We start from the raw sequence: 12720 nt of genomic DNA on the forward strand, positions 1-12720 counted from the left end.
CCCTTTATTTCTGAAGGGATAGTTTCAACAGATATTACATTTGCAGTTTACAATTCTTTTTCTTCAGTACTTCAAAAGTATTGCACCACTTCTTTCTGACCTCCATGGTTTCATATGAAAAATCTACTGTCATTCAAATGGGTGTTCTTTTACAGGTAATGTTTTCTTTCCCTCTGACTGTTTTCAAGGTATTTTTTCTTTATTTTTACTTTAAAATTTTTAATTATGATGTGTCTTGGCATGGGTTTATTCTTTTTGAGGTTTACTTAGTGTCTTGTTTCTATAAGTTTGTGTCTTTCACCAAATTTGGAAAGTTTTCAGCCATGATTTCTTCAAAGACTCTTTCAGCCCCTCTCTCCTCTACACCTGGGGTAGCAGTCACCTTGTTTAGGTTTAACATGCAGGTCTTGGCTTACTTTTGTGGGCTGTTGTTCAAAAGGCAGACTAATTAATCAAAGCCTTTACAGTGTTATTTTGGTCTGCAGAGTGTATCTGGTGCCACTGGGGTTCTCTCTGGTCCTTGTTGGTGCTGCCTTTAAGGGGTAGAAGGAGATTCCCCAGGTGGGATCACCGGGTGGCTCTAGGTGCAGGGGCATGTAATGGGATCCCCCTACCAGAGCCCACTCACCCTTCACTTCCTCACCTATGTCCCATCTCCAGGTGTCTCTGGGTGGGGAAGGAAAGTCTTGGACTCATGGGGACAAAGATTCTTCTTAGATCAGGCTGCCTGCTGTAACTGTGTCTCTCCTGCTGGCTTCTCCTGCCCACTTCTTATATCTCTTTGTGAAAAAGAGGAATCTTGGGCCTGGGGAGGAAAGAGAATGCCTCTCCTGGCTCCTGATGAATTCCCCTTGCCCGTTGTGTTGGGCTCACCTGACGTTGTCAGAGGGGCTCCTATTGGATCTGGGGGAAGAATGAACCTACCTGGGCTGCCTTCTACTGCAAGGTTGGGGACTGGTCTGGATAGCCTTCCTGTGTTGGTTGGGGGGAGGCAAGATGTCTGCCTCTGTGTTGTTGCTCTAGTCTTGAAGTCCCAAACCAATTCACCTTTCTCTTATCACCTTTCAGAGTTCTTCTCTGGTTGTCTCTTGCTCCATTTCCAGGGTTATGCTTAGCATGGAGGAGACAGGAAAAACAGGCTTACACCATCATGTCTGAATGGAACTCCACCATTTTTCTTTGACGATTTCCTCATCTTCATTGACTTTGCTCTCTCCTACTAGAATTCTTATTAAAGGTACTTTGGACTCTGTTTTCTTCCTTCACTTTAAGAAATCTTTACTTTAAAAATTTTCCATCTCTGTCTTTTTGCTATGGAAGATTTCCTTATCTTCCCATCCACTATTTTGGTTTTCATTTTATTCATTCTTTTTTTTCCTGCTCTGCTACTTAATTTTAATTTCAATTTTCAAAATTCCAATTTTCAATAGTTCTCTTCCCTTCTGATTACTCTTTTTAAATATTTTCCCAAATGACCCTAAGTATTCAAGTAAGAAGTACAGTTTTTAAATCACTTTCTTTTCCTTGATTTCTTTCATACATTGTTGTTGTGGTTCATTTTGGGTTCCTCTTTCATGCTGTTGATTTTCCTTAAAGTCCTTAAAGGCCTTGTGATCCGTGGCTGACTTCTCACATTTATGAGTGAAAGACAGGGCTGTTTGGTACAAAAGGCACAAAAGGGACCCTTTGCCACTGTATGCAAGGCCTTGGGGGTGGGAGTATTGGTGTTGAGCATGGGCAGACAAGCAGGTTCATGATTCCCATCACTGCCTAAATACATTATTCTTGACCTTTGCATAGCACTTCACTGTATTTTACTTTGCCTCCATTTCTGTTTGTTAGTCTGCTGAGGAGGTTGGGGGATGTCCAGTCTCTCCTCTCCACTTCTGAGGCCTCAGGGCCAGCCACGTACAGATGTTGCAGCCAACATCTTTGTGAATCAGGAAGGCATAGGGCCAATTAGCCCGGATAACACACCGTGGGTGCTAGTGGTGGGGGTGGGGGGGCTGAGGGTTGTGCATGTGGATCCACTGGGTGTGCAAAGAAATGCTTAGAACTTTTACTGACATGAATTTTATCTCAAATAAGAAAGACAATAAGAAATTAATTTTAACATATAGATTGTCATTCCAGTAAGTCCAAGAGTTCCTTAATCCACTTATTTGCTTGTTTGATTGTCTTGTGATGAATTGCAGTTCATATCTTCCTGGTTAAGGAGATTTATGGATAATATATTCCATTTAAAAAATCTAATTCTTTCAAAATGGTTAAGTGATTAAAAATTCTGGCATAGGAAATGTGAATCAAAGAGAATTTGAAAATGCCAACACTAGTAAATACCTTGAGAATAGCAATGTCTAACTTTTATTGACTGCATTATGTGATGAAAATAATGATAATTTTATGAGATTTGATGGGAATTTGGTCCTTAAAGTTCAAACTATCATGAAGACTACTTGGAAGATGTAGTCTCGCATGATCGTTAATGATTAATCTCACCTAAATATAAATTCTGTTGAGATATTTGCTAATATGTATGTAATTTATCAATAAATAAATTTACATAAACTGTGGACATGTGCTTAATTTTTTTAAGTGATAGAGTATGTGACTCAAAATAATTTGGAAACCACTTCTGTAGATAGTCTTCCAACAAATGATTCTGATTTTCACTCCACAGCCAAACTCAAACGGGGAGATCCTCTGGGGCTCCCCTGGGAAGTACTGCACTTACTGCTGCTAGAGCTTTCTCCCTCATGGCTTTGAGTTGCAATAATGCAGTCACATCTATATTCCACTGTCCATAAATTTTTTATCATTCCTGTTCCATCAATGACACTCTTCCATATATTTAAGGCTGCATTTATTAATTTATTCTCTTTTGCCAAATGTCTTTGACACTTCTGTGGAGTCCTGCAGGAGGTGGGGACAATGCATATGCATCGGCCACCACCTCAAATCTAAAGCCAAAATGTTGCTATTGAACATGGAGAACAAGAAATTCTCCACTGGGGCTTCCCTGGTGGCGCAGTGGTTAGGAATCCGCCTGCCAATGCAGGGGACACGGGTTCGTGCCCCGGTCCGGGAAGATCCCACATGCCTCGGAGCGGCTAGGCCCGTGAGCCACAACTACTGAGCCTGCGCGTCTGGAGCCTGTGCTCCGCAACGGGAGAGGCCGCGACAGTGAGAGGCCCGCGCACCGCGATGAAGAGTGGCCCCCGCTCGCCGCAACTGGAGAAAGCCCTCGCACAGAAACGAAGACCCAACACAGCCAAAAATAAATAAATAAATAAATTTATTTAAAAAAAAAAAAAAAAAAAAAGAAATTCTCCACTGAATTTCTCCTCTATAAAGACTACTTTCTTTCTATTTTCTGTTGGTCTTTATTAAAACAAAAGTCAACAAATGAACAAAAGCAGCCAGATTCAGGAATCAGGGGATAGAGCATGCAAGTTTAGATTTTGTAATGCAGTAGGGGACTCCTGGGGACCAACGTGGCTTTGGCAGGTTGTCCAAGGGGAAGGTGAGACTGGCAGGATGAAGGGCAGGTTGTTATTATCACTGGGTGGTGTTATTTAAAGGGAAATAGAAATGACTATTTCTTTCCACCTAGAAAAATCTCTACCAGCATGGAGGTAACATCAGAATTAGAACCAAACATTCCCCACTCACCCTACGCCGACTGCAACGTGCCACTTCCTGGTGCCCTTCCCTGCTTAGGTCCTTCAAGGTTCCTGGCTTTGCTTTTAATGAGGGAGGCTGGTTCTTTACAACAAGGCCCTCCTATTGCTTAACTTTATGTTGCACACACTCCCTCCTAAATATGTCATGTTGCACCTTCAACATGAAAATGAATTTAAATTAATTGGATTTGAGATTCCTTTTTGGAGAATTTCATGAAGCCCTTTGAAATAACAGAAGTGTCACAAATACAGGTTGGGAAGCAGACATCGGGTACAAAGAGTATCTTCTAGAGGAAGATACAGTTGTCAAAAAGGTATTTTTCCCCCCACAGTGACAGGTGGCTCTGACAGCTCTGGTTTGTCAACAGGCAGACACATGAGGATGAGCGGATCAGAAATGAAAGATGCCAGTGAAAATAATTCCTTCCGTGGCTGTGAAGTGATCATGACATTGCTGTATCATAACGCAGCGCTGAAGACAGAATCAAATTGAAATCTCTCAACCTGCAGGAGAAAATGCTATCTGATAATGCCCTCTGTCCAGCCCTTTCTATATTTACTGCTGTTCTCTGAGGGTTAATGGGAAGCGCAGGACTGTCTGTGGATTTCTGGAGGCTGGAGGCAGACAGGGTGTGGTTGTCAGGCTTGTGCCCTGGAGAGAATGGTGTTCCGGAGGCTGGGTGCAAGCACCTGTGGGGATGAGGTAGGTTGTAGTGCCCGGGGCCTAGCACTAGGGGGAGACGTACCTTCCAAATCAGGAGGCACAGACACCTTGATATGATGGTCCATTTGTACCAAGTTCCTTTCCCTGCTTCTGAGGGTTGCAGATCATGGGAAGAGTGTTCACTTTCTTAGGAAAGAAGGTCTTAGAGAAATACTGTCTCCTCAAGGCTTCTGGAAATAGCTGATAGCTACTGTAGTTACTGCCCCAAATGAATAGAGTCTGAGGGCTACAGCTGAGAACAGAGCTAGCCACAGAGTCCTAAATAAGTTAAACTAGACACAGGGAGGGATGCTTTTTCCATCAATCGGCCGTAATAATGAAAAAGCATCTTCCTGCTGGGTCTGAGTGGAGGTAGCTGTGACCAAGAGCCAGAGAGGGGATTTGGGGGTATTAAGCTCAGAATGTGGGTGAGCACAGGAGGCAAGGGCTATCATAGAGATAGATGGGCTCCTGAATGGGTCCCAAATGCTGCTGCCTTATGGGATCTACTACAGCTTTGCTTCCCAAGGTTTTTCTGATCATTTGGGAAAACAACTGTATGTAAATCAATAGCCTGTACCAGTTCATGTGACAATGAGTTTCCTATGCTCTCCATCTACAGTGGGTAGATGTTCATTTTTATCATATCTTCAAATTTAAGGCTTGCTTTCTTAGTCTACTGCTGTGGAGTTTGGGAAAAAGGTTTATATTCATCTTAACACTGCACATATTTGGAAAACTTGGCATGCTTGCTTCCCATTGGTAACTGTGGGCTACCAGTTCTAGTCTTAGGTATCAAGCCATCATTTTTTCTGTCAACTGAAAAAAATATAGAAGGGAAACAACAAGAGCTGGCCCCAAGTTCACCAGCTTTCTGTCTGGGGCTACTTTCCTTAAGACAGTGCAGAGAGCTGGAGGGACCATTATCTCACTGAACTGAGGAGGAAGATATGGAGGTTTGAATCTGCTGACATGGCTTAGAGGGATGGCTATGAGCACACAGAGACCTGACATGCCCAGCAGGGAGCAGATGTTGCAGGACAAAAGCTGAACAGAGGTACCTGAGACCCCACAGTGCTGGGAGACATTCGAATTTCAACTGAGTCAGAGTGAAGAGTGTTTATTATACCTCTGGAATATTCCAGAAACCCCCAAAAGGCCATATCTTAGCTACAAAAGTCACACACATTGTAAGAAAGAAAAAAATAGACATTAACAAAAGCACAAAAAATCCTTAACAAAATATTAGCAAATTGAATCCAGCACTATATGAAAAAAGTAATACACTTTAGCCAAGTGAGATTTATCCCAGGCAAGTTGGCTTAACATTTCAAAAATATTGTAATTTACCACATTAACAGAATAAAGGGGGAAATGTGATTATTTCAATAGAGGAAAAATATTTGACAAAATTCAAATTTTCATGATAAATATTCTCAGAAACTAAGAAGAAAGTTGTCCCAATCTGATGAAGAGCATCTACAAAAAAAATATCCTACAGCTAAACATTGTACTTGATGATGAAGTATTCAACACTTTACAGCTAAGATTGGTGTCAAGGCAAGGATGGTCATTCTCATCACTTCTATTCAACATTTTATTGGAGGTTCTAGCCATTGTAATAAGGCAAGATATAGAAATAAAGTTACAAAGATGTGAACAAAGAAGTAAAACTGTCCTTTTCCACAGTCAATGTTATTGTTCATGTAGAAAACTTTCAGGAATTCACACACCAAGAAAACCTACAGGATCTAGTTTATGAAACTGTCAAAGGACAAAATATAAAGTCAATACAGAATGCAAATGAATGTCTATATAGTAGCAGCGAATAATAGGAAAGTGAAATCACAGCATGATTATATACACTATAATTTAAATTTCAAGACATGATTGATAGATGACAGATAAATAATAAATAGATACATAAGTGACAGATAATAGGTTACTCACGTAGATAAAAGGTATTACAGGATAGGGGAAAAATAGATCCGAGGAAAAAATAAGAATGTTTCCCCTGTGAACAGAACCATACCAGTTCCACCCTCGCTGCTGTCATCACAATAAATGGCAACTCTATCTACCATTTGCTCAAGTCAGATACCTGGAAGTCATTCCTGATCATAGCTCTCTCTCAAGCACCACATCCAGCCACCAAGCTCTGATCGTTCTTCCTTCAAAGACAACTTTAATCTGTCCACTTCTCTCCGTCTGAGTTGCAATCACCACAGTCTAAGCCATTATCATTTCTCACTGGGACTTCCTCTTAAATCGTTTCCCCAAATCCAACACATTTTCCACTGGGCAGTTATAGTGATCTTTTTAAACAGTAAACTGATGATGCCCCTCACTCCACTTAACACCCTTCAAAGACATCTAATTGCCTCCAAAGACGTCCAAACTACCAGAGATACTAGCTGAGGCACAGTCTGATGAATACACATCTGGGCAGAAGAAAGATTCTTGCTAGCTGCTGTGTGGGGAGGGATTGGACTGGGTCACATGAGGAGGAAGGGAGACCCAGGGGAGGCTGTTGCATCTATGTCAGGAGGTGGCAGTGGGGAGGGAGAGAACAGGGCAAAGTCCAAGTACGTTTCCTTTCCCCCTTGGCCTAGTGAGGATGAGTAGGGCCCAAACTCCTGGGCATCCTCTTAGTCTAAGATAACTTCTCTCCATTCCTTGATTTCTGAGCTCTTTTCTCCTCAGCCTGAGAGCTGCTGGGCTGGAGCTGGGGTAGCTCGTGGTCCTAAAACACTTATGATTCATTTCTCCTTCCTTGGAGCTTCCTGACTCTCTGGGCCTCTTCTTCCAGAAACTGGGCAAAATTCACCAGAGCCAGAGGCCACTTACACTGATTGTATCAAAGTGGACTTAGGGGAGGGAAACAGAGAGAGCCTGATGAGGGCGGTGTCTCCAGTAATTTGGATGGTTTTTGAGGCAGTGGGAAACCTGGACCCTGATTCACTCATTTCCTTAAATTCCTCCCTAAACTGCCTGTTTTCCAGCCCATTTCCTCTTCTCTCTGAGGAACGGATAGAAGTAATGGCCCCTTCTAGCCCCCTTCCATGCATGTGTAACTCATACATCGAGGGCAAAGTCTGGGGCAACAGTCCTTCTGCATCGTGTGTCTGCAGGTGGAGCACAGTCTTGACCACCCAGCTCTGAGCAGTAAGCTTTTTATCCATTCAGCCCTCAGAGCCCCCCAAAGTCCATGGACAATCTACTCACCAGACCCACTGACCCATTTCTTGAGCCCAGTCCTACATCGCACAGTTTCTAGCTCCAGGCTTCTTCTCTGGGAAGAAGAGCATTCACTGTTTTAAGGGAAGTGACTTTCAAAGTCAGGAGGATGCTCCAAGCTCATCATGGAGGACTTGGGACAGAGCTGGGCTATTACAGCTGAGGAATCAGACCAGTTTGGAGCTTACAGAGGGCTTAAGGCCAATAACTTTTTCAACTCATTTGCATGCTCCGTTTGCATACCAAGTATTTACTGGGCATCTTCTTTGTGCGCATCTCTGTTCCAAGTACTGTAGAGAATAGAAATCAATCTCAAGGTAGGTCCTTACCTTTACACTTTACCTGAGAGAATAAGCACCTTATTCGTTCAGCAAACAGCAGGGTCTTTCCTACTTAGAAAGGCATCTGGCATGCCCTACGCCCCAGTGAAATCTTACCTCTTGGCGGCTCTCCCAGCAGTAAGGATTCGCAGGTACCCTAAGGGCAGACAAGGCTGTCTTGGGCTGGTCAATGAAGAGGCAAATCTTTGTCAGCCCAAAATTAGGCTGCTACCCTAATCTGATAGAATCCCCCTATAGGATTCTCCTCACAACATTCCCAAGAAATGGCTGGCCATGCACCCTCAGCTCTCCCTCCTGCAACATTAGGTTTGTTCTCTGCCAGGGTTGCTCATTCTGTGCTTGGGCAGTTCTGTCATAAAGTTCTGGCTTATATTGAGTGCAGACTTGCCTCCCTGTATGGTGATCATTCCGTCTTCCCAGCTGACTCAGAGCAAACCACCCCCTCTTCTGCAGGTAGTCCTGAGGAGAAGGCTGCTCTCAGGTGCCTTCTGGATGTTTCCTGGGCTCAGCCACCCATTTCTTCCTATTCTCCCTCCTAAGGCTTGGTTTTACTTTCCCTCATCATCCTTGGGCTTCCTATGGCCATAGTCCCTGTGATGGGGTCAGAGCTCAGAGCTAAACCCAGCACCCCAGGTTGGGGAAGTGTTCTCACTTGAGTTCACTGGGGTCATCGACCACCCTCCTGCCCCACGACCCAAGGCAGACATTCTAATTCTGTTATTTCATCTCTCGGTATCCCACTTTCCTGATCCATCAAAGGAGGACAAAAATGGTACTAACCCCATTAGGCCATTTGAGGTTAAAGCAGATAATCTATGTAAAGCACCTAACACACTGACTAAACATGGTTTATGAACTTAGCTGGGTCACCTCTGGAGTCTGAGACAAAGATTTGTAGGCAGAGAATTTATTTTGGAAAAAGATGGCAGGGAATAGGAATGGGGGACTGGGAGGGCCACGTACAGTCCTGGGAAGAGTGAGAAAAGAGGGAGGTAGGGCCAATACATACCCGTGTCCTTGAGCTGGTCACCACTGTTGCCAGTTGGGGCTCAATCCTGCTGGGATCCTCTGCAAAGCAGCATATCTTGGAATTGTCCACCTGAGGGATGGAAGAGAGGGGAATTTTTTTAAATTTACATATTTTTTATTGAATTATAGTTGATTTACAATGTTGTGTTAATTTCTGCTATATAGCAAAATGACTCAGCTATACACATATATATATATATTCTTTTCCATTATGGTTTATCCCAGGATATTGAATATAGTTCTCTGTGCTATAGAGTAGGACTTTGTTGTTTATCCATTCTCTACTTAATAGTTTGCATCTACTAACCCCAAACTTCCAGTCCCTCCACCATTCCCACCCCCCTTGGCAACCACAAGTCTGTTCTCTGTCTGTGAGTCTGTTTCTCTTTCATAGACAAGTTCATTTGTGTTATATTTTAGATTCCTCAAATAAGTGATATGATATGGTATTTGCCTCTCTGGAAGAGAAGAGAATTTATTGTTGCTCACTGGCCAAAGATTGCCTTCTTGGGTGTTGACTTCCTCACACTTTCTGACTGCGTATGGAAGTGCCAGCAGGTTCCCCAAATGTCCCACACTGAGGAATCTGAGAACCCTCAAAAGCAACAGGGACTAGGTGCAGGAGAAACAAGGTGTTATCAGGTTACACTTGAGTAAAGGTGGTTGCAAGAAGTGTCCGATACACAGTGCTCAATAAATCTTTGTTATTTTTCTTCTTCTTGTTCTCATCACAATTAATGCAAACTCAAGGTCACGTTCACACTTTGTCAGCCACACGCTGGTCCTGGTCATCGTGTTGGCACAGAACCAGGTTTCCCAATAACCTCAGAGCTACATGTAGTGTCCTCTACTGTGTATCAGCACCAACTTCAGACAAATTGCACACTCAGCAAAGCATCCTGAGCCCCTCTCCTGTAGACTTTGTTCATGACCCCCAGGTCACCTGTGCTTACTCAATCCAAGTTTCCTAACCTACAAAATAAGTGGTTGTGCATGCAAGGAGGGTGGCATCACAGAGCTTTTCCCCTGGTTGGAGGAAAGGGCTTTTCAAAGGCATCTGCAGGGAGGAACTATGGATGGTCTGTCCCAAAAGCAGATGGGGCAGTGGTCCTCATTTGCCGGTGGTCTCCAGAGGACACAGACGTGGTCCTTGATAGCCTTTTTGGAACATGGAGAGAATGAGGAAGAGACCTGGGCTCTGTAGCTATAAAGGTGGACACCAAGGGAACACTGCCTAGTGAACACGTGCAAGGAAGGGCATTGGGCACATGGGCCACTGGCTGATGTGCCCCAGAGGCAGGTCACACCCTCTTCAATGCAGGTGAGAAATTTGGGGTCAAGTGGGAGGATGGACGGTGCCCTCTCCTCCCCACTCCAAGTCCCCCCAGGCCTACAATGAGGAAGGGGAAATCTAAAGTAGCAATCTAGACTGGAGATGACTAGAAAGCCCAAAATAGTCCAAGAAATACTTGAAAGATGGGAAGGGGAGATTGGACAAAGCACAACTGGAGACAGATATTGGAGGAAAACCCCTTCAGGTATGTGTCCTGAAGAGTTCAGACGGTTCAATTAGCTACATTTGTGGAGCCGGGTGCCAGAGTGGACCACTGTGGGGCCAGTTCACAGCATGCCCATGTCTCTGACTTACTTTCCTACAAATCGGTCCATGGCATGGAGAGATTCAGGGCTGCCTTCCTGCCCAAATCAGGATGTCATGCTTGACGGTCTTCATTCCTTCCCTGGGAATGATGCTGACTAAGAATCAGACGGAGATGCTATCTCCTAATTTTCTGTGATTTTACCCAGGAAGGTGACTGGCCAAGGTGGGGTTGTTACCCCTGGCCTTCCAATCTGTGCTGGAGATGAAGCCTGGCACTCAGCCATGGGTATACCGATCTGTGCTCTGGGCAAAGGAGCTCCTGACAAGCACACTGACACTTCCATTGCTCTCATGCCAGCGCGAGGCACAACTTTAATTAAACAAGGTTGCTTAAAAGTGTGGCAGGAGCGCTGGGGCTCAGACAGCCTCTTCTCTCCTATGACATCACCTGGCTTGCGGCTTTTCTTTCTCCTCTCCTCTGGACTAATCTCCCCTTGGCAGCTGCCATTCTCTGACTTCAGACCATTGAGATTTCTTTAATTTCTGCTTTCAAAGCCCTTTACAAAAATAAACTCTGATGCCAAATCTAGTGGGGAGTGGAGGCAGAAAAAGCTTCCTCTCTGTGGGTTGCCCCTTTGGGAAGAGGGAAGTCTTTTTGTACCCTCTTCTGTTCACCCCCTACTCCTGTCTGGTTGTGTGTAATAAGAGTAGGAAATGTGACTGTCCAATTGAGCTTTGCATGTTGTCTAAGAGGTATCTCATTTGCTCATATCCTGTAGAAAGGGGTACAACCTGTGGGGAAAATAACCCGAGTCTTCCAGCAACCGTATTGCCATCATGTCCACAGAGGCCTGAAGAGTCAGTCCTTTCAGGACAGAGTTGAGGGGAAAGCTTATTTCTTCAGGACCTTGGGGACCTCAGTCTCAAGCTTCTTCCTCAGCACAATTCTGGGAACATGAAGGGACAGTGGGCTGGGAGGGGAGCATGGTCACATTTCCATATAAGTCTGGCCAAGTTTCAGTTGGCTGACCTCCCGGGCATCATGGCCAGGCACTTCTTCTGCATCGCTATTCACTGCCCACTAGAATTAAGACCGGGTTTATTGATTTTTGTACTTAGTTGTTTTAAAAGAGGGGTCTCTCTTTGCTTGGAGGTGGAGATGTCTTTTTCCCTCTATGTAGGATATTGTAATTCTGCTCTGGCTTTTTAAAGTTGATCTTTGGTAGGCTGCCATATTTAAAGGAAGGAGAAAGAAAAACCGAATAAATAATCTCACCATGCTTGATAGCTAGGTGTCAGAGAGGAAGATAAAGGCCTATTCCTGGTGACTTATTCTTGGTATGAAATGTATCAGGACAGGGAGAAAAGCCTTGGAGAGAACGTTTAATCAGAGGAAGTGGTGAACGACGAACGACGGGCAGACTTCTGCCCAGATATCCGCCTTCTGCAGTGTGATCTTCAGGAACGGGGAAAACAGTGCCTTCGTCTGCCCCTCTTAATGGTTTTTAACTTTTCAATGCATTAAAATCCTTTTTAAATAAGTGACGAGTTCTGAAGGTTTTTTAAATAACTCTGACTTGACTAAAAGTTGGATTGAGAACGTCATTTTTTTTTTCTGGAAATTTTCCCCAGCCTTTGAAGTACTCCCAACTATATTCTCCCTTCAGAGAGAAAATGGTTGTTTTGAAAGTTGCCTTTTAAGCAGCAACGCTGTTTTCTCTCTGCTGAGAGCTGCTCTTGTGCACTTCAAAAGCAGGGCATGTCAGCCTTCTCCACCCTGTTTCTCCCCTTTGAAGTAAGTGTGGGGGCAGCCGCTGTCTATTAATCACACTCTCTGGCATTTCCACGGCACTTTACAGTTTTCAAAGCTCTTTCACAGCCGTTTTCTTATTTGATCCTCACGACAACCCCTGAGGTGGGCAGGGCAGGTATCTTTATCCCCATTTTACAGATGAGAAATCTAGGGCTCAGAGAGATAGAGATTTGTCCCAAGGTGACAACAACCCCCAAACTTGAGGAGACTGGACCAGTGTCAAGCCTTTGATGGCTACATCAGTGCTCTTTCTGCCAAACTGCACTGCCTTGCCCTGTTGGCGTTTGAGGGACCAGGGATTGAGAAGCTGGGGT

This window comes from Eubalaena glacialis, chromosome 6 (genome assembly GCF_028564815.1).
Source record: "Eubalaena glacialis isolate mEubGla1 chromosome 6, mEubGla1.1.hap2.+ XY, whole genome shotgun sequence".
NCBI lineage: Eukaryota > Metazoa > Chordata > Mammalia > Artiodactyla > Balaenidae > Eubalaena > Eubalaena glacialis.